Genomic DNA, 22,557 nt, shown 5'->3' with positions numbered 1-22,557 from the left:
AGCATATTATGTTGTTAGAAGAAATTAAATGTATTTTACATCTATTACGACAATTTTATTTTGAAAAGCTATAGGAATCTAAAAAATCCCATAAAAAGATCTGTAACAAAAATATCAGCTTCTATTTTCATTTCTCTTAGAAGTATGTAGAATTAGAATAAGTTTTTCCAGTCTGGAAGATGTTCTACAAAAGAATTACTAATTGGCCTTCAGAATATGATCATTTGCAATGGAAAAATCAGTTTTATTCCTAGAAAATCAATGAGATAACTATCCATGTTCACTTCAGTTTTTAGTGCAATCTTAACAAAGACTATGAGTAAAGCTTTGAACTTCAGATAAAAAAAAAGAACTTGGACAGTGATGATGTGGATTTCAGTTTACAAACACTTTACCTAGCAAAACAATCCTTGTAATATGCAGAGAGAAGTTTTCCTGTTTCATACTGCACCAGATCTACCTTATTTCTGTAGACCTTTACCTGCAGTGGCTGACAGGCTGATCCCTATTTGCACAGCATTTTGTCAGGAATGGAATAAATCAGACTTGCTAGCTTGTCACATAGTCTACCATTTTCTGCCTGGCCTTCAACAGTGAGATTTACAGAACAAATGCAAATACTCTGGCTGTTAGTGATGCACACTGCACTGCTGATGAGGTGAGCAACACCACCTCCCATTTGCATTGTTACAGAGGGTTCCATGGTCAGCAGGAGAACTGTTATGTTACAGCCTGAACAGATGATTGAGCTCCCAGTGAAGGGGTGGCTGGCCCAGGAAGCACAGGTGCAAACAACTTGCCTGTGATTCCCACCTGACCAGAAAAGGACGGACTCTGGGTCCACCCTTCCTCCCCCTCCCCCCAGGCTCATTTAAGGGCTGGTCTCCATGGGGGAAAATGTCTTATGGATGTAGGCTGCTTCTTGAGGAGCGTTCCCCAGCCAGAGACCTTCATCAGCAACTGGGTGAGTCAGCTTTTTCCTATACTCAATGGTGGTTGGTACAGTCAATGATACTTCACCTGGTGTTACAAAGAACTCGTAAGGAGTTTTGCCGCTTCCAAGCACACATGTGTGTACTCTTGTAGGCTGCTTATCAGCCTCCATGATGAAATAAGCACACTGAATTTTCAGATTCACCTTTGCAGTGGGCAGATGGCCAGCTGCCAGTCACCCCACTTCTCTCCTCCCCAGTCCTCAACTAGATGGGGAGAAGATAACACAAAAAAGATTAAAACTCAATATAAAGACAGGGAGCTCATTCATCAGTTACTATTATGGGAAAATCAGACACTTTGTTCTCCAGCGAAGTGCCTGCTCCCTAGTGGTCTCTCTATGGGCAGCAGGGAATGCCTAGGTCTGGTTCTTTCCTTCTCTAGCTTGACTGTTCCCAAGAGTGTTCCTCACACTTCCTTCTCACTCCTTGCTGCCTTTCCTCAAGTACATTTCCCTGAGTGTGGCTGCATGGCCCTGTTGTGCCCTGAGGCCAGTTGAAACCAGCCTGAGCAGGCTGTTTGTAGCAGGGCAACCCTGGTGCCTCCATCCACTGCAAGCTGCCGAGGTAGTCAGACCTTGCATGCATTTCTCAGCTCCTGCTGCCTGGAGCTTTGCTGGAGGCTCAAAGGGTGAGTCAAGGCCTTCTGGAGTACCTGTCCGTGTATCCCTGGCCCTCAGTGGCTTCACATCTGATATGCCTTAAACCAAATCCCTTAAAAAGAGGCTGAGAGCCTTGATAAATGAGTATAGTACACTCAGCCCCCGGTTCCTTGCCTGCTGAGCTGCCTGTGCACACGGCAGATATCACTTGTGACAGGGCTGCAAGTCCTGTCTCTGTGTGATAGGCCAAGGCACAGTGCCGTTTCAGAGCTGCTGCCAGAACAGCAGGACAGGCAGTGCAGCACCCAGCCTCCTGCAGGAAAGCTGGCAGTGGTGGAACAGGTTCACTTGGGGCCTGGGGAGGCAACAGGGCTGTGCTTTGGGAGGCTGTGGCTCTCTCCAGTTCCCTGACAGTCAGGTGGCTCATAGAGCAGGAGTATGAGCTGGCCTCATTAACAGCCACAGCTTCACCGCCAGAGCACGGCTGGCTCCCTCCCAGAGTCAAACTCAAGTACAAATCAACACAATATGTACAATGAGGGATTTGGGCTCAAATATGAGCTTGAAACTGAGCTAACATGACAGGGCAGATCGTGGTTCTGCTGGATCCCATTTCTAGATGGCCAGAGAGCCTTTGGCCTGTTTCATTAGATATAAATTGACTCAAATGCACTCTGAGCAAAACAGTCCAATTCTTGGCAAGCCCTGGTTTGTCTCAGCTGTTATTGAATCCTTGGCTCTCAGCTAGAATAATTATCATCTCAGGATGATATTTAACAAAAGGAAGGATATAGGTGCTATTACAGGAAACGTAATATATCGAGGGCCTTGACCTGCTGGAACTAAGGAACAAATTAGAACCAGATACTTTCCTGTGCTAATAAATACTGTAATTTAGTTTTTCTAGTTGAGAATTTCTGAAAGGAAACTAAATTTATTTTAATGTATGTACGTACAAAAATAATCACTGGTACATATTGCAGTGCTAGCCTATTATTTGTAAAAAAACTTTTTAAAAAAACTCATTGAGGTTTTATAGTGACATGAATAATATGATTATAAAGTTCTCTGTAAAAACTAAGTACTTCTGAAAGAACAGAAGGGAGAATGTAAGCATGTATTAATATTGATGTTTTCCTCAAATCTATTTTTGTTAGCAAGTCATAAGAAATGAATTGCTGTGAAACGTTGGAGGTTACAAACACTAGTGAACAAGTAGGTTATTAATTGTATTTATTGGGGTGGAGAGATATTATAGGCAATAAAGAACAAAGGTTTTCATCCATAAAGAATGCATTGAGCTGCCTCCAAAGTGATTTAGTTAATTGATCTAAAAGAAGGTTGATTCATGATTAGCAAAAGGACAAATAAATCTCAATTTAAAGCTCTCGGAACACATTTGGTCAATAAGCTACATCAAGAAACACAACTAAAACAACTGTTAAAGTCAGAAACTATCCTGCTTGATGGAAATACAGCAATACTAAAATGTACTAGAATTCAGAACTGATTTTTTTTTTTTTACATGAATCTTTGATTCTGTCTATACAAAATATTTACCTGTTGCGTTTGCATAGTGAAAATAAACTTTGTTTTTACTTTATCATGCAAAAATGAGGTTAGTATATTGCCCAATAAGTACAGAAAGGGACACCTGATTCTGTCCAAGGCAACAAGAGAATCAGGCTGACTGGTCATCTTCTCCATCCTTGATAAGACCAAAGTCTTAGTTTGGCATGCAGGTCCTCTGTAGATTTTCCAGTTGCAACAATTGTTGTAGCATGTAACCCTACTAAGATAGAAATGATCTAATAAGTGGTTTTCTGGAGCAGCTTAACTAGTTTCTGTTCCTGTCCCGTCAGTTATTCTCTATCATTGCTATCATGAAGGTTCCTGCTATCATACCTTCTTTACTCTGCTCTTTTCTTTGGTGGCTATTTGGAAAATCAGGGAAATAAAATACACTAAGTGGAATCTGATTCACAGCTGCTGTTGAAACACAATTACTCAGGGAAGAAAGGAACCAATAACGGAACGGCCCCAAAGGGAAACCTGTAGGGTACTTCTTAGTGGGACTTCAGGAAGAACCATAGGCAAGAGACAGTGAAAAAGCAGCAGACAGAGATGTGTTCTTAAACGCATTGTCTTTAATGAGGATCTGTGCAGCTAGAGAATAGCACATCTTTAATTTCCCCTGAGTCTAACCATCCTTTTCTTCTGCTACTGCTGTTTCTATTTGTCTAATTTTGCATTTGCTGAGTGATGAGTTTGTGACATCAAGAACATGATTTCCTTTTGAATTCTTAAACAATACATTTTTAAGTTTCTAGCTGAACTTTGAACTATTTAAATTATACACATCCATTGCCATTCTCTATTTTGGTGTGGAGAAATCTTTAATCTAAACCTCATACAAATACTTTGAGGAAGAGAAAAAAAGACAGAAGAAAAGCTAAATACATTTATATTTATACATGGAAATGGTTGTTTACATTCTGAGGGCCTTGTTACTGGAAAACAGGAATGAAGATAAAATCTCCTAGGGCTGGCTTGTCCTGTGTGCGACGGTAGAGAAATTGCCCTATTTTCAAAATTACAAAATGTAGTGAATTTACTACTCATATGGTTTCTGTAAAGTTTTTCAGTGAAATATTATAAAATGCATTGAGTCTTCTATGTAATGAAGGTATAATTCTTATAATACAAGCATTCTTATAGTCTCTTAAAATACAGGGACATTTACATGGCGTCTTTTATTATAAAGGTATTGTAGAACTATTACTTGTTTTGAAATGTGGATGAGTTTTTGACTTTTTTTTTTTTGGAGAAATATTCTACTTCAAAACACCTGTTACCTATCATATCAAATGATTTTGCACATTATCTCTGTTTTTATAAGTCCCATCTCTTAAAACCATGTCCATCTGCATACAAGTTCAATATCCAGAAAATCCTTTAGCATTTAGTGCTGAAATGAAGGTTTTCTAACAACAGAACTTAGGAAATATCAGGACCTCATACACATTGTCACATAATGATGTCAGTCATTTAATACACAGTGTATTTTTAACCTTGTTCTGATTAGATATATATCATTTTTTCTAAATCCTGAGACCATAGTGTAAATTTTAGATAAGAAGAATGAAAGTTTAGGAGTCTGAGGCTGCAGTAAAGGCTTGCAATTATACTGTCTCATATTTGAGTGTGTAGAAGAGCAGTGACAAAGTAAGGGTGGGTATTCACTCATGTCTTTCCTATTTAGTTGTATTGCAGTGCTATTAATAGATCTAGAGTGTCAAACGAAGTTGTGCTTCTTTAGTATCACCTGTTCTTGTGAAGACATAAAAGGGTTTTCTGAATGACAGTAGATCGAATTTCTGTTGTTCAGTAAAAATGGTAATGTTTTCAGTAAAAAAGTGGTAATGTTTTATTTAAATATCATTAAATGGTAAGTTAATGTTCAGTTTTACAATTTCAAATGCATAGCCTTTTCAAGATCAACAGCTAATTACCAAATCATTGTTTTTTCTCACCAACCTGAAATCTGTGCATACAATTATGATATGCACTTTCCAGTAGCAAGGCTGTGAATTCCCTTACAAGATACTTTGTAATACAGACAATGTTGACACGAGAGTGAAAAACACTATTAAACTTCTAATTGTCTTGGCTAGTCAATAGCTGTTATCATGTAAGGATGGGTGTGCGTTGGAGTAAAGTGCTAAAACATCTGAGAGATGCTGAATTGTACTTCGTTCTCTAAATGAAACTACCTGCATGAACTCATCACTGGGATTTAATGTTTTGTTACTCTCTTGCATCTTTTGAACTGCTGTTTGTTAGTTAAGCTAGTTAATTTCTTGAATTCCTTACGTCTTAATTTCTGCAAACCGGTTGAAGAGAATAAGGCATTCTTGATATTTACATTCTTAATTTATTTCTTATCCAAGCAGAAACATAGCATATGTTTACTATATATATTATATGAGTAGGTTTAGGGTGTATGTATTACATAGACTTAGTTTAATTACATTACTTAAAATGTGTGTCCTTTACATAAATTCAAAAGTTTCACCAGGATTCATTGGACTAACTTTTGATCTCATTCACTGTATTTTCTCCTAAAGAGACACAGTGCCACCTACAGACTCAGTTCTTACCAGACTGATCTTTTTAAAAGCTATTTAATTCTAGAAAGTTACAGAAAGATTCCAGTTTTGAAACTGTTCTGAAAACACTCTGAAGAGTAAATAACACTCATAGATAGTAAATAAAATAGCCCTTGTGATAAATGATACTACTTGCTGACGGTGTCTTTTCCGAATAAAAAGATGCCTAGTTCATTAAACCTGATGATTGTGGAAAATGAATCAATAATATTTAATACTAGTTAATGTTCGCTTGAAATCATGTGAAAGGATATACAGTTTTAATTACTTATTGCTCTTTTCAGATTTCACACTATGATTTTCTTACCTTTATGTTAAAAGCTTTATTGAAAGAGCTACTAAAATGAAGGTAGTAGCTTTTTTTTTTTTACCTTGCTTTGTCCTGTATCCAAGTGAATTTCTTGTTCATGAGCAATTGTGATAATGTTAACAAGCTATGTGAAAGAATACCATGTCACTTGCTGCCCTGTTACAACATTAACCTTTAGTCACTTCTGGAAAATGTGTTGTAAGTTGACAAGTATTCAATCATAATGTATTAACGGAATGGAAAAAGGAATATACTTGCTTTACTAATTAAATATAGCTAGGAACTACATTACATGCTGTTGAGCTCTTGGGATAGCATGTTAGGTATCAGAGTATCTAAGGTATTAATGCACTCCAGGGGTGTGGAGGTAACTCCCAGTCAAGTCAGCTGAAAATGAGGACTCAGGCGTTTCCATTCCCTTTGCAACTTGCATGTTTTAATCAAGCTAGTGCAACAGCTACTTAAGGTACATCTACACAGCACAGCAGGTAGAGACTCTGGCGAATTGTTCAGTTCTGTGCATTCCACTGTACTTACAACCTATTGCACCTTTCTGACATTTTATCTGGGTTTATATCCAAGAGGATGGTGTCTTTAAGTCCTCTCCTAAAATGGAGTCCAGGCTTCTCACCAGAATTCTGTATTTGAGGAGAAAGATATGATCTCTTTGTATACCAAGGCTAGGAAAGTAAGTTCTTAAGTTATTTTTTTTATGATTAAACAGACAGTTTTAAGAGAATTAACACTTACTACACAATTACGACTTTACATTTGGGAATAAACAATTGATGATAATTTCATGTTAAGAATTATCTATGTAGAGGTATAAATAATGTGTAAGAAGTAAGCCTGATATAGCATATACACTTGCTCAGGTGTGTGAAATTACAAATTCACAGTATGTGAACCAAACTGAGATGAGAATATGGCTTTCCAAGTTACCTTTTACCAGAAGAACTACAGAAAACCTTGAGGGTGATTTACTGAAAATTAAATTTCCAATTTAGAAGTGATTTAAAGCCAGTAGTTTAAGCTGAAGAAAGGTTGTTCACAGTGAAATGTGAAAGAGGGATTAGTTTAATTAATAGAAGGAAGGGAGGAAAGGTGGACCCAGAAAAGGACGTGGAAAAGGATTTGAACAGAAAAGGCATTATTCTCATTACAGTGCTCTAGACTGTGGCACCAAACCATAATGATCAGAAGTTCCATCATTGTAATGGTTCACAACTTAAAGCACATACTTGCTGTGGACAGAGGCATTGACTTTTCTCTTTCAACTGCCAAACATTATACGACTTAACATCTTACCCTGCATTGTTCTAATAAGCCCTGTTGAGCTACACTGAAAACCCCCGTGTGACTATAGATGATACCAGTGATAGGTACTGTTAAGGTTATCAGAATTGCTCATCAAATGCATGGGTCACCTAAGATAACTGTACTCAGTCATCTTTATATGATGAGAGCACAGTCATAAAAATAATGTATTGGTAACCAAGAACTAGACTTTGTTTCACTACCCAGATGAGTAACAAGAATGAGAAGAATTAAAAACAGATAAATCCAAATAAACTATACAAAGCTATGTGCTAGTATGATTAGAGCAGCTAGTATTTGTGTAAACCTGAAAAACTGGCAACAGAAAAATACTTTCCCTGTGTTTTTTTCTTGCTGATCTGTTGAGTTCTCCTCCTCTCTCCAGCAGACAACTCATGACTTCCTCCTGTGTCTACCCATTAGAAATGTATACATCTGTATACATCAGAGGAACTGAACTGCCCCAAACTACAGTTAGCTTTCTCGTAGTAGAAGACAGGAAGGTCGCTCCTTCAGTTTCCCTTTGAACAAAATGAAAAAGTCTAATCCTACCACTCTTATTGCCTAGAGTTAATAAACTGTTGTACTTGCAGTAGCTTGAATCTTCTGTCTGGATTGTGTTCATGTATTAAATCCATGTTTCAAATGTTTATGTGCTATATTCTGGTTCTCTGGTAATGCTGATCTCTGTAGTGGGAAATGCATAACCTGGAGGGCAGCAGGTCAAGAAGGACTGATGAAGGGCTTAATTACTTCCCCTGGTTTTCATCAAACTACCAATTAGAAACAGCTGCTGTGAAAATCTAATACCTGAAGGGCAGAAAGGAGAGAAGTTATTTTGGAGGATTTGGGTTTGTTATAGGAGAAATGTATGAGGTGAAGTAGGTATTAAAATGTCTGACTGCCAGAGAGTAACTTGGTTAACGTGTAGGATGTTATGAGCTTCTGATGATACTGAGAAATTGCTATGAGTGGGTAATTGTTTATTTATTTGTGTAAAAGTGATTTCTTTTTTCTTTATCATCACTTTTTCTGTAACTGCGGTTTCTGAATTTTCCCTGAACTTGTATCAGGAAAAGAATACGAATGGGGAAGGTTTCCTTTGAAGAACTAGTTCACTGTGAGGTTGGCATCTTCATTTACATTGCAATGAATTGTTTGAGTAATCATATCCTTGACTATAAAAATTGAAAGGGGCTGATTGAAGAAGCAATAGTTTGCTATTTGAATGCTGAACTCTGTTCTTCTATACGGAACAGAAATCCTATCTGGTGATTTGAATGTTTGTCTTGAAGTAGCAGTAACTAAGGCAAACTTGGCTGCAGTCCTAGTAATGCTTACTGTCCATGAGTTCAAGTTCTGTGAGGAGTTTCTACCTTCATTTATGCATTGTTCCATCTACTTTTTGCTCTTTTTTTTTTAAATATCAGATATCTTATATCTTACTTGAACAGTAAAGCAAAGGCAGCTTTTTTTAATGTGATTGTTCAGCTGGAAATTCTGTCAAATTTATTTGTCTTAAATTTATATAAAGATTGGAGGTGCTATACTCAATCAGAAATAGCTATTAATAAACATAAGCTAGTTTGATGATTATGAATAGTGTCACCAAGCCATTAAAACTTAATTGAGCATTAAATAAGTCCGCTTACTGTAAAGTATCACTGAGTTATTTAGATATTGTTAAGATAAATATATAAATATAAGTGTTAAATAGTTGATAGCTTATTACTTAAAAGTGCAAGAAAAAATTTTCTGTGAAAGTTTAACAAGTTTATTAGCAGCTAAGTCTTCCTTATTAAAGAGGATGAGGTTAGCTTAGGGACTTGGAGATCTGTCTTCTGTTTTCCACCTGTATGTGCTTTTAGGATTTATCACCCGCTTTGAAGACCTCTGCATTTGATGTTGAAAATGACATTGGCAGACCTTGGTACATAAGTTTTGAACTGATTTGCTCAACTTCTAGTTTCAGTTGTTCTATGAAAAGTTTTAAGACAAACTGTCCAGGTTTTTCTTTTTTCCTGTAAAAGTTTTCTAAAACAAATCTGGCTTCTGCACTGGAGGGGAAGCACATGGTCTTGATCGCTACAAAATATGGTGTATGACCACAGATATAAGGCATTTCTCGTTATCAGCTTGTCGGTTTACTTTGACTTGTAGATAATGTAGAAGCAGTCAATTGTACCACGATATCACTGTGATCTTCTCTGCACCTTGCATTTTAGAAGAGACTGGTAGGACATGCGGTGGTTAGGAACTTGCTTGATAAGAGGGTTAGCTCATACAGAACAGAGAGAGAAAGCAAATAGCAAGCTTTTCCTACAGCATATGGAGAGACTGCCATGTTCTTGCTGACGTGTATTGACTATGCTGGGTCTCAGAAGTGTTTCTTGTGTTGTGCCTTGAAGGAATGCATTAATAGGTTGTGGCACACTCCTATCAATTCCTGTTCTAGGTGTAATATATGAATATTTCAAATTTTCACTTGAAACATATTTTATTACTGTTGCTCTTTAGTAGAAGCATAACAAGGAAGTTGGATGCATTTCATTGATCACTTCTGATTATTAGAATATGTTAATACTGTGGTGTGACTATCTTATAAAACATACGCAGTGATATTATCCACTGATTCTGGGTGGGTGGAGCATCTTGTACCAGCACGGGCTGAGATGCTAGAACAAATTATTGTGTAGCTGCCAAGCCTCTGTTCACTTTTTAATTACTTTTCTGAACATAAATATCATCTTTTCTTTTTCCCAGAGTATGTTTAATATTTGTTTTATGGTAACTGAATAAACCAACTATTCACTCTGCTTATAAAGGTTATTAACATTGTTTGGTATGTATTACTATCCTAATTGCATCTTTCATCTCTTAATATTTGTTTTTTTGAGTATGAACTAGCATAATTAATTTCTAGGGCAGCTGAAAATGAATAGGATACAAAACACTTTTCTCTTACCTACTTGATCCCAGTCTTTGCAAGGACCATCACCATCAGCCAAAGGTCGGTCAGTCAGCCGGGACATCTGGCTTTTTGCTGCACAACCCTCTCTGTGGAAGGGATCTCTGTTACTTTTGAAGACTTCCCCACCCCTTTCAGCAGTCTTTCCCCACAAGCTGTGGGCAACTCTACCTCCTTACTCTGACTTCCTTCTTCTAGAACAAATGTACAATCCAATGAAACGGTGGGAGCATGCTGTTTGTCACACTTAAGCTTCTTACTGCAGATGATAGGGAAGTGTTACTGCAGTCTCTTCTATCTCCCAGTCGTGAATTCAGCATAAGTCTTGTGCTCTTCCTCACCTTTTCCATAGCTTCACAAACTTCTCTGTCTTTGGGATAATTAAATTTGTGAAAAGCTTTGACAGGTTTCAGTGTTTCTGCCCTTGTGATACGATATCTGCAACTGTCTGCGTTAAATTATTTTCTATCAGTTCCTGTGTGGAGAAATACACACAAACAGTCAATGAAAATGAATTGAAGGAAACTAAGTTAATTTAAATTAATATTGACTTATTATAGGAGGAAATACTGCTTCATTGGAGTTAAAGATGATGTTTCAGTATTGTGAAGGAAGATGAGTGGTAGGAATGCATTAGGGCTCTAAGGCTTCCTTACCATAAGAAATGCATGTGTGTTCCAATAAATGATAGTGTAAAGATAAAGGCTGTTGTAAGTATAAATTTCAACATACGGTTACAATTTTCAAGTGCTAAGATACTGAACATAATACTGCATTGGAATTGCAGAGTAAAATAAACTTTCACTCTGCTTCTAGCTTTTAACTACTTAATTAACATACAGGACTAGTTTGTTAATTTTGTTAAGTAACAGATTTGGGGTTTGTTTCTTTGCAACACAAAGATAAGCTCTTAATTAGTTAATGCTTGGCTGAGGATGGGCAAGGACACCTCAGCAGTGAGACACTTCCCTGAGTAGATGGTTAATAATCTGTTGCTAAAAAATTTGTGTGCTTTATTTTTGAATTGTGCTTAATATTGATTTTTTGCTTCCCTGTGAAGCCCATGCAATCTTAAATCATCCAGCCAAGCTTCTGATAAAAGAAATAACAATAATCAAAATGAATGGTTACTTTGCATAGTGCCTTCCAAGTTTTTAAAATGAACTATGTGTAGTAATGACTTTTATATCATGTATTGATATAAAATTAATCAAGTTTATGTCTCCTGTCAGTACTCAGCCATAATAAATGACAGGCTGTTGTGGTGCCAAACCATCCAAGAAATTATTTGCTATAGGCTTTGTCAGAAATCTGCTGACATTCAATGTGTTCTTGACTGTGGCTCAGATATGAAATTCCAGCTTTGTGTCATATATGCATGAGTTCTTCTTTCAGGCTGTTTTGGCTTTCTGCAGCTGTTAAAAGGTCAGAGGTAATCAGATAAGCCAGTAGGATGCTATCTGTCATTATAATTGACTTGAGCCATCATACATAGGAAATCATGCTGAATATCAATACTGACATTTAAAGAGATGGTATAGTAGGTGTATTATTACAGATGTATCCCATACTTAGCTGCAGGTGAGCATGACTTTTTTTTTCAGTGCAGAAGCAAGTGCTACAAGGTATTAAATTTTTATATCTACTTATCTGGTGAGAATCATTTTAACTATCCAGATATTATGTTCCTAGAATGATGTGATTGAGTTAATCTAGTTTTCAAATATTGCTTTGCACAACTTATTTTCCATTGCTTAATGAAAGTATTAATAAAATGTAACTTGTGCAGATGGCATTCTGAATATTTCTGCCAATCTAACGATGAATAAAGCAGTCAAAACTTAGTTTCCATAACACTGTTAAATGTTTGTCGTACGTATAATTGAGATGGTAGAGGTATTCATATCTCTCACTACCCAGTGAACACCTCATTGTTTGAAGTTTGTTGAAGTAATGAGTAAGGGTTCTTCTGATAGCGATATCTTCCTCTGTGGCTGACTGAGAGTGTACGTAATATATCTGCAGCTAAAATGCATCACATTATTATTTCATATTCTTGTATAACTTTTGGTTTAATGGATAATCTAACTGAAAATGAAGTCTTTAAGAACCTATTTTAAACTTATATTTATACATACACACAGTACTACTTACTTTCCATTTTGCATAGTATCCCAAGAACATACTTGATTAACCCAAAAGTGCTTTTCAGATGTGAAAACTGCAGTCACTTGCAAATAATATATGATACACTTCAGTTCTACTGAGGAAATTCAGTTATTAAAAACTGGCTGGGCTCGTACTCCTGCATTAGTAAAGCATGCTTTTCAGGTGAATGTAGGTTATTTGCTGTAGCATCACAAATAAGTGGATAATTGTCTTATGTCCTGTTTCCTTTCTTCAAGGAAAAGAAAGTATTTTCCATTCTCTGAACTCAGCAAAGTGTTATGTGGACACAACTCAATTTAAATTTTTAAATAATCATACACATTGAATTACTAATATGGTAAAATCTGGAATAATAAAATACCAGGTCTAAACAATTACTAACATACTGAATTCCATATACAATTGAGAGTAAGAGTTTGAAATAATCGTGTGGATCTGAACATATGACAGATGTAGCAAAATACATGGTATGCTCAGTTTGATTGCATAATAATACATTGAACTAAGGAACAAGGAAATATTTGATAAATAAGCCATCAGATATTTTGATGAATAAATGTTATTTCTGTACAGAAATGTTGGTTTGTGAATAGAATAGGTATGTGCCCTTTCAGAATGTATCAGTTTTTGTGACTTATTCCTTGTAAGTAAATTAAATATTGGATTTTCATGGTTTGCATTAGCAGTCAATTCTTAAACTTGAATTTTATGCAGGACATGCAAGCAATATTCCAGCATAAGCTTCTACTATTCACTCTTGTTTTTAACTTTTTCATTCAGAATATGTCAGACTATAGCATTTTTTAAAAATCTGAATTATTGTTCCATGACACTGATTTCTTTTATATAAGCACTTCAGCAGAGCAGTCACAGGTTTTCCCATGAAACATGACTCCAATCTGATGCAAATTAAGCCGTGTTTATAGTTGTTATTGACAAGAGGAAAATAAAGGAGTCACTTAAAGAAGTCATCAAGATAAGATGCTGAGAATCTAATCCAAGTATGTATGTATGTGCATATATGCCATATTTACATAAATCTAGTACTTGCTTTCTTTTAGTCTGGAGCAATGATTGAGGTAGTGTTTTCAGTGCAGTAAGTGACTAGTGCCTGATGGGCTGTAGGGCATGTAAAGAAAATGAAGTTAGTAAAACTTAAATAAGGAGCTGCTTATTTTCCTATGGCAGTGGCTTTTCAGTTCTTTGAGTTTACCATTCCAGCTTCCCTTTGTTGTTCGGAATCTGTATTGACCCTCTCTGCAGAACTTGGTTTATAAATCCTGCAGTTTAAAGAACATCCGTCTACCCTCTTGCTTACATTGGAAAAGACTGGAGTATGAATTTAAAACCTCACTAATTAATCATTAGGTAAATTAGGGTTTAATCCATTGTATTTAGCTGATAATGCAAGAGCAATTACTGGTTATATTCTCTGTATGTTTCTTCACAGTTCTCAAGGAATAAGAACATTCTGTATAGCACTTGACTCCTTTATATCTCATTAAGTTCAGGAAAGTACATGTTAGGGCTGGGTATTGAACTTCTGTGGGTCAGCCAGCTTAAGTGCTCTTAGAAATAACTGGTCAGATAGGGACCTCCCCATACCTGTGTTTTTATTACTTTATTGCAAGAAGTGAGACAGTTGCTTTCCTCGGCACAGAGCTAATGCTTGTTTCATTTTTTTCTTAAACTTTTGCTTTTGGTCTGGGAAAAGGTGAATTGGAATACTTGTATGGAATTTTTTAGTTGTGGTGTGGTTTCATATATGAGCATTCAGTTTGATATAATTATTGCCGTTCACATTATGTTTGATTCTGATGCAGATTAATACATCTGAAGTCTGTTGGAAATGTAGGTTTCCATCTACAGTTTGTGTCTGGGATCCCTAATGTTAAGTGGCTTGACAACATTTAAAAACTGGTTTGAAGGTGTTATTATGAATCAGATTAATGTAACAAAATATCAAGTGACCTCTGATCTCTAATGTGACATTGAATGCCGTGACTGTGAAGTAGGTAGTGCTGATTTGCTGACTGTGAGTGCCTGTCAGGTCCCTGCACAGCGGTACCCATATTACGTGGTTGGATGTTTGCTAGTCAGTATTACCCTAGTTTTAAGTCTTTACAGAAAGCTGGGTCATACTAATAAGGCAGTTACAGAAATGGTTCAGAAGTTGACTTTGAGTCATACTTTTCTGTATGGTTATGTTTGAAAATGTGATCAGTAATGCTTAGTGAGCTGAGCCACATAACAGTGGGCCAGGTGTATTCTGATACATGGCAGCATCTTCTGAGTGCGGTGTATGACACTTCAGATGTTGACATTTTTAGAAACAAGTGTTATTTCCATTATGCTTGCCTTGGGAAGGAAGATAGGAGGTGCTACCTCAAAGCAGCTTCAGCTCATCTAGGCAAAAGCTTGCAGTAATATGGAAATGCCAAAACTTCAGGGTGCTGATTGGGTCAAGCTTGGACAATGGCATCCTTTTCAGTTACTGAATAGAATTGGATAGGATCCTAGATATAAGGGCTTTACTTTATTAATTCTTCCAAGTTTTTGTTTTCATGTTTTATTTTAAGCATCTTTTTTTTTTCTAAGCATTGCTGGGGGGAAAAAAATTACGAAGTATAAAAGAATAACGAAAGCAATCTACCTCTTGGTGAATTGGTGTATTGATATGTAGATTGCATCTGGCTCTTACTGCCAAAGTGAAACATGTCAATAAAATATCCTGATCAATCCATTATATAGTCAGTCAGAGAAACAAAAACAAAATTTCACAGAGATAAATGTGCTGTGCTTTGTGGCTTCATCTTCCCATCTGGGAAGCCTAGCTCCTGCTTTGAGATTCTGAAAAAATAAACAGCCCATGCCTTAAACTCCTCTTATTGAGTTCTGAGTTCTCTATGTGAATCTTCTTGTTATTTTGGTTCTCAGTAACTTCTATTGTGAAAAGAGTTGCAGTTGGGAGGGAAGACAGAACTGCTTGGTATATGGCAAAAGGAGGGTGCAGAATTTTCCTTCAGCCTTGATGGATGCTGCCCAAGCTGAATCAGTCATGAATTGGTAACTGAACAGGTAGGAATGGTGTGTGCCTGGTGTGGTGCTCTACAATCCCATTCTGTACTGCTTAGTTATAGGCACCGGTGTGCCTTAACTATTCTGTATCAATAGGCAATAGCAGACTAGGTATTAGATCTCTCTGATGTTTTTTAATGTTAAATATCTTTTATTGGAGAGTTGCAAAGGTTACATTTCAAGCTCTAGTGTTCCATATGTATGTAATTAAATTGCTGCTTAAAAATACCTGTTAATTTAATTTCTGAGTTCCATTTCCTTGGCTTCATGTGCTCTCCATGCCATTCCATCTTAAGGGAGCTCAGGACCACAGTGCTCATCTGAAACCTTTTATTGAGGCCATAAATAGGGACAGTCTAGGGGGGCACTGTTGTCTGAAGGCAGGAGTAAGGGTGTTCTGTGGTCCTCCTTAGCTGAGAGTTTCTTGAACCAGCCCTTTGACACTAGTGAATTAACTGGATGCTTAGTCTAGAGGAGTCATTCTTAGCACATATGTTGCCACTTGAAGCATTGCTTAATTACTATTTGTCAACCAAGGCTTTAAAAAGTGAGGAGGTATGTTCTATTCATCACACTCGTAGAAATTCTTATTTCTTGGTGGAAAAGAATGTAAATAATTTCTGGCTGCTCCAAAAGCTCGCCTACCTTCTTAAAAAAAAAAAAAAAAAATCCACTGTAGTAGGCGTGGCGAGGAGACGGTGTGTGACGGGGTCAGGTTCCCTATGCTCAGGGCTTGCCAGGTGCTGTCCCACAATAGGACAGCGTGTATGCAAGGGGTGTAGACAAAGCGGGACGAGAATATTTAAGTGCCTGCTACATTTTAATAAACGCCATTTTGCTTCACCTATACTTGGGGTCTGTGTGAGCATTTGGCCCCGACCTGGTATGGGGTGGAAAACAAGTGTTGCAGAGAGAACGGCAACAATCCACCACCAAAAAAAAAATCTGAAAACTACCACAAATAGTGATGTGTTTTGTTGTGCTTTTTTTTTGTTGGGTTGTTGGTTTATTTTTTAGGTGGTTGCTCTTGTTGTTTTGCTGTTTTCTTTTTGTAAAAGTGCACATTTATCAGATGGCCTTATAGAGCTGTGTAAGATCATCCTGCATGCTTGTTCTCCTGGTAGCTGGGAAGGATGCAGAGATCAGCTGCTTTATTCAGTTTCATGTGTTACATTACCTCTACAACATGATGATAGGTGCTCTTGGGAAGCACATGGCCCCAGAAGGACAGACAGTTAAGTTGTATTAGGAAGTGGAAACATTTTGTGTTTTATTTCTTTTAGAACTAGTTAAATAATCGTGTCTAGGTTTCTTTTATATTTGTATGTGCCTATAGTTTATTTTTGCTGATGAATTATAGATTTTTACACTGATTAATGAGCATATAAACATCTGAAGGAAGCAATAAAAGGCACTAGTTCTATAAATCAGTCTTATAGAATTGAAATAAAATATGTATTTTGAAGTCTAATCTTTATTAATCTAATTTTAAATAATTACTTTTTATTGCAATTTTCAATTGTTTCTGTAATAAGAAATAATTCTAATAGAGTATTTTCTTCTTGAAAAAACTCCCTGAAGATTCTGTGTCTGCGAAAATTTGTGAACAGTTTGTGAGTAGCAGTTATCACTGTAGTACAGGTACTGATATGTGATAAGGAAACAGCATCAGACTCAGAAGGACAAATCTACTTTGGTTCAGAGTCTAAGAAATACCTGAGTATTTTAAAAATCAGACATGACATTTGGTTCCCTGGTCATCTCTGATGTCTGGCATTGTATGAGACACAGCCATTTAACTGTAGGTTCACTTTATGTTCTGAGATGAATTTTAGGTTAGAGACAAATTGAAACCAATGTCTAGTTTCAGATTTCATTATATTGAAATAATGAGGTTTGGGCCTTAAATGAAAGAAATGTCATGAGATCATGTCTGCAATGTAATTTTTTTTGTTGTTTTTTTTCCTCATTGCATAGTATGGGGATTCATCAGGATCAAGAATTCATCAGGAATCCAACCTATAATGAAAAGATTAGTCTCTATTATTTATTTTTCTGACAGATAATTGATAAATTTGAGTCCCAAGATGATCATTTGTCCAGTCTTTGAACTGTGAAGGTTTTTGATCTTTCTATAAGTGAGTGTATGAAAGTGTACTTTGCAGTGTAATTGCTGGTGGTACTGTCAAGAAATACAAGGGCAGTTGTCCTTTGCTTCCTGGAGCAGAGGAAAGAGTATTGCTATCAGACTGTGCCTCAGCCATCTGGTCCCTACAGTCTCTCTGGAGAATACAAGCACTCTTCTATTACGGCAGAAACATTAGCAAGAAGTGTGTTGTTCGGTCTATTACCTTCTACTTTTTAACAGCTAACAAGACATGTTAGAGAACTCTGCTTAGAGCTTACTTTGAATTACTGTAACTTATTGAAATCAAATATCCAGAAATAACAATCTAAGTTGTCATGTTCATTCTCGGTTTCTTTAGTCTTCTGAGCCCTGGGTCAGGATTCTGAAATAATGGAGTTCTTGCATTGCTCTCCTGATGCAACCCAAATACCCATTCGCTGTTTGTATTTAATGTGTGGATATTTGATACACAGAAAACATTTTCAGTATTCACTAAAAGCATTTGTAGATCTAAAGATGATGTTACATATCCAAAATAATGTGTCTAAGTTTGGTAAAAGGCTTTAAAGTACTTAAAACCCAAATTAATTTTTCTTCTGACTACTTTACCCCTTAAACTGATACGTAATTTGCATCAGAGCTTTTTGCAAACCTTTGTTATTAGTGATTTGCATACTAAATATGGTTTTAAATAAGAATGTACTTGTCCTTTGTTTTTTCAATTGCCACTTTAGCAAGCAAAGGAAGAAGTTCAATAGTATCCTGCATTTTGTGCTTCAAGGATACTCTGGTATACATCTTATCTAATTTAAATTTTATTCAAATAGAATACTAAAAATGATACATAAAGCTTATTTCTTAATTTCACCTTCTTTTGACCCTCTAAAAGAGAGAAACACATCCTTAGCCCTTAACAGTACTGCTTCTTTCTCTTTTTTCTCCCTTCTATAAGAAAAAAGGGAGAAGTGAGGTGAATGGATGTGTAGGATGAAATTGCCCTCCACGGCTGAAACTGATATGGAGACACATGGGAACTCTAAGCTGGAATCCAGTCCTTGAACTATTTCTTGAATGATGCAACTATTTGTTATGCTTTTTGCTGGTGCTTGTACAATATGCCCATGGTCTCTGTGGTAGACAAGCAGTTCCTAAAGATCTTTATTTAGACACTGCCCTTCAGTGTAGCACTGGAATATGAAGCCAAAGTAATCCTACCGGAAATGTGAAAAGTACTTCTCTCTGCGCATTCTGTGCAACAGGACATTGAGCACAACTTATAACTCATCTGCGGTGCTCAATACAGATGAATGCAAATAAGAACTCAGAATAAGTCTTATTGATGAAATAAGAAAAATGAGTGGGTTATCCATATATAAAATTGTATTAAGCACAAAAAGATGTTTCTCTGATTAGCCGTAAGGTTCTACAGCCTTTCACTGGAATTAGTGGAAGAAAAAAATACATCTGTAATAATCTCTGGTCAAAAGAATGTTATTGCATAAGGCAGCAAGGGAACAAGCCTCTTAAAATTACTGAAATAGCAGACAAGAGCTAGACTACGTATGTTATTGTTTTGGAGGAATATTTTCTGTATTCTTTTAAAGATGAGTGTGATTGGTCATAGACTAGAAAAAAGGGCAATTTGTAGGCTTTTGCGTAGGCTCTTTATGCTAGTTCTCTAAAAAAAAAAAAAAAAAAAAAAAAAAAAAAAAACACAAATCCAACCTTAAAACATTATCAAGGATATTTTGAGGGATAGTGACTGTTAAAATTGTAATTTCCAATCTAGGTGAAGAGGTTTGCTTTTATCTTACGTATGTGATAGACCCAGTTGTAAGTCTTGATACTTCCTAACTTTTTCCATATGGAAATCGTTCTCTAACTCCTCTTTACCAGCATGACTTCTAAATTCTTATTTACCACCAGCAACCAGGAGCTGATCAAGGCCTGCCTACTCATGTGCAGGGAGAGGGTGATTCTTAAAGAATTTTGATTAGTTTACTCCCCTTCGTCCCCACAAGAAAAAGAGCAGCAGAGATGTAGGGTGAAAGTAGATTTAACTGTTGGCTCCAAACACATTGAGAAATTAAGCACTAGAAAAGGGTTAATGTATCTTTCTTGCTCAGAACATAAGCATTTCTCATTATCTCCTTTATCTTGTAAATCAGAATGTTAATATTGATTAAAGTAAATATTACTGAAAGCAGTGATAACATAAGTAAATCCTCAAGTAGGAGAAAGAGTCAATGAAAGATATGAAATGGATTGTTTAGTATAGTTGCCTACTACAGTGAGAGATTTCTTTCAATGATTCATAGCTAGAAGAAGCTACTTACAGTCCCAAAAGATCCACATCTGAAATTATCTTCTGTTAGAGTATACTGATTTGGTTCATTGAGGAAATTAACACCTTGAATTACAGAATCGCAGAATTGCCAGGGTTGGAAAGGACCTCAAGGATCATGAATCTCCAACCCCCCTGCCACATGCAGGGCCACCAACCTTCCCACCTAATGCTAGACCAGGCTGCCAGGGACCCATCTAATCTGGCCTTGAACACCTCCAGGGACCGCTCCTTCCAGTCTGTATGGATGCCTGGGATTCCTCCGGCCCAAGTGCAAAACTCTGCACTTTGCCATGTTGAACCTCATCAGGTTCACCCGGGCCCACCTTTCTAGCCTCTTGAGGTCCCTCTGAATGGCATCCCTTCCTTCAACTGTGTCGACCGCACCACTCAGCTTGGTGTTGTCAGCAAACTTGCTGAGGGTGCACTCAATTCCATCATCAATGTCATTGATAGAGATGCTAAAGAGGACCAGACCCAAGACAGACCGCTGGGGGACGCCACTCATTACCGGCCTTCACCTGGACATGGAGCCATTGATGACCACCCTCTGTCTGCGGCCTTTCAACCAGTTTCTTATCCATCCACCCATCAAATCCACATCCTTCCAGTTTGAGATAAGGATGTGGTGGGGGACCATGTCAAAGGCCTTGCTCAAGTCCAGGTAAATGACATTGGTTGCCTTTCCCTTGTCCACCGATGCTGTCACTCTATCATAAAACGCCACCAGATTGGTCAAGCATGACCTTCCTCTGGTGAATCCGTGCGGGCTGTCACGGACCACACACCCTTTCCTCATGTGATCAAGCATGTCATCCAGGATGATCTGTTCCATGATCTTCCCAGGCACAGAGGTGAGACTCACCAGCCTGTAGTTCCCGGGGTCCTCCTTTCTCCCTTTCTTTTAAATGGGAGTGATGTGACCCTTTCTCCAGTCATCCAGGACCACACCAGACAGCCACGACTTCAAATATGATGGAGAGCGGCTTGGCAACCACCTCAGCCAGCTCCTTCAGAACCCTGGGATGCACGCCATCTGGCTCCATAGACTTGTACACATTCAGTCTGATGAGGCAGTCTTGGACCTGCTCTGTCCTCACAGCAGGAGGGGATTTACCACCCCAGTCCCCACCCAGAGGTGTAGGGATGCAGGGCTCAGGGACAGGAGAAGTACTGGAATCCTGGCTGCCAGTGAAGACCAAGGCAAAGAACTCATTCAGTACCTCAGCCTTCTCTCCGTTCATTGAGGCCAGTTCTCTTTTTACATTTACCAAAGGAGGTACACTCGCTTTGGCCTGTCTCTTCTGGCCAAGGTACCTGTAGAAAGTCTTCCTATTATTTTTCACGTCCCTTGCCAAGTTCAGTTCTGCCTGCACCTTGGCTTTCCTGATCCTACATCTGCAAGTCCAGACAACATCCCTGTATTCCTCCCAGGTGGCATGTCCTTGTTTCCAGAGTTTGTACGCACCTTTCTTTGCCCTCAGCACTCTCAGCAGGTCCTTACCGAGCCACGCTGGCTTCCTCCCTCCTCTGCTCGCTTTCTTGTTCAGAGGGACAGAGAGTTCTTGCGCTCTCAGGAAGGCATCCTTGAAGAGTAACCAGCTCTCTTCAGCATTTTTGTTTTTAAAGAGAGCATCCCAGGGGATCTCGGCCAACAGTCCATTGAACAGCTTAAAGTTTGCTCTCCCAAATTTCAGGGTCCTGACATCACTCTTCACCAGGCCCACATCTCTTGAGATCACAAACTCAACCAGAGCATGGTCACTGCAACCCAGGCTGCCTCCAACCTTAACACCATTAATTATTTCCTCCACATTGGTGAGCAGCAGGTCCAGCAACGCTTCACCTCTGGTTGGTCTGTCCAACACCTGGACCAGAAAGTTATCATCCACACATTCTAGGAGCCTCCTGGACCTCTTGCAACTCGCCATGTGGTCTATCCAGGAGATATCCACATGGTTGAAGTCCCCCATCAGGACAAGAGCCCATGAGCACGAAGCCTCCCGCATCTGAAGCAAGAAAGCCTCGTCAACAGTCTCCACTTGATCAGGTGGCCTGTAGTATACTCCTATCACCAGCTGGCCTTTGTTAGACCCATCCCTAATTCTAACCCACAGGCTCTCAACCTGATCCTGACTGTTTCTCAGAGGAAGCTCCTCACAGTCTATCCACTCTTTGACATAGAGGGCAACTCCCCCACCCTTCCTACCTAGCCTATCTCTTCTAAAGAGCCGATAGCCCTCAATGGTGGTATTCCAGTTATGGGAATCATCCCACCACGTTTCCGTGATAGCAACAAGGTCGTAATTTTCTAAGCACATCACGGTTTCTATGGAGCTTATTATAAGCTTTATTGTCTTAGTTTACAGCTGTTACAAGCATGGTCGTTAGTAAGTTGCTGCTGGACTGCAAGTTTTCAGATTCGTACTGGAATATATTGTTTGGCTGTCTCTTAAATATACTTGATGAAGATGTACACA

The 22,557-nt window shown here is 38.0% G+C and overlaps 1 long non-coding RNA gene across 8 annotated transcripts in view; it reads left to right on the top strand.

Annotated features, from left to right (window-relative positions):
- The first annotated feature begins 737 nt into the window (after window positions 1-737).
- Window positions 738-22,557, top strand: part of LOC116229669 (uncharacterized) — a 292,007-nt gene continuing 270,187 nt past the window's right edge. For 7 of the 8 annotated variants that reach the window (XR_016471104.1, XR_016471103.1, XR_016471105.1 and 4 more), the window contains exon 1: window positions 876-964. This is a non-coding gene — a long non-coding RNA (uncharacterized LOC116229669). Of the gene's footprint in view, window positions 965-22,557 lie in introns of all 8 variants that reach the window. The other variant, XR_004167056.2, reaches the window with a different exon arrangement.

This window comes from Phasianus colchicus, chromosome 14 (assembly GCF_987193195.1).
Source record: "Phasianus colchicus chromosome 14, bPhaCol1.hap1.1, whole genome shotgun sequence".
Classification (NCBI taxonomy): domain Eukaryota; kingdom Metazoa; phylum Chordata; class Aves; order Galliformes; family Phasianidae; genus Phasianus; species Phasianus colchicus.
Note: the sequence above shows the minus strand (reverse complement) of the source record. Positions and strands in the feature narration are given on the sequence as shown.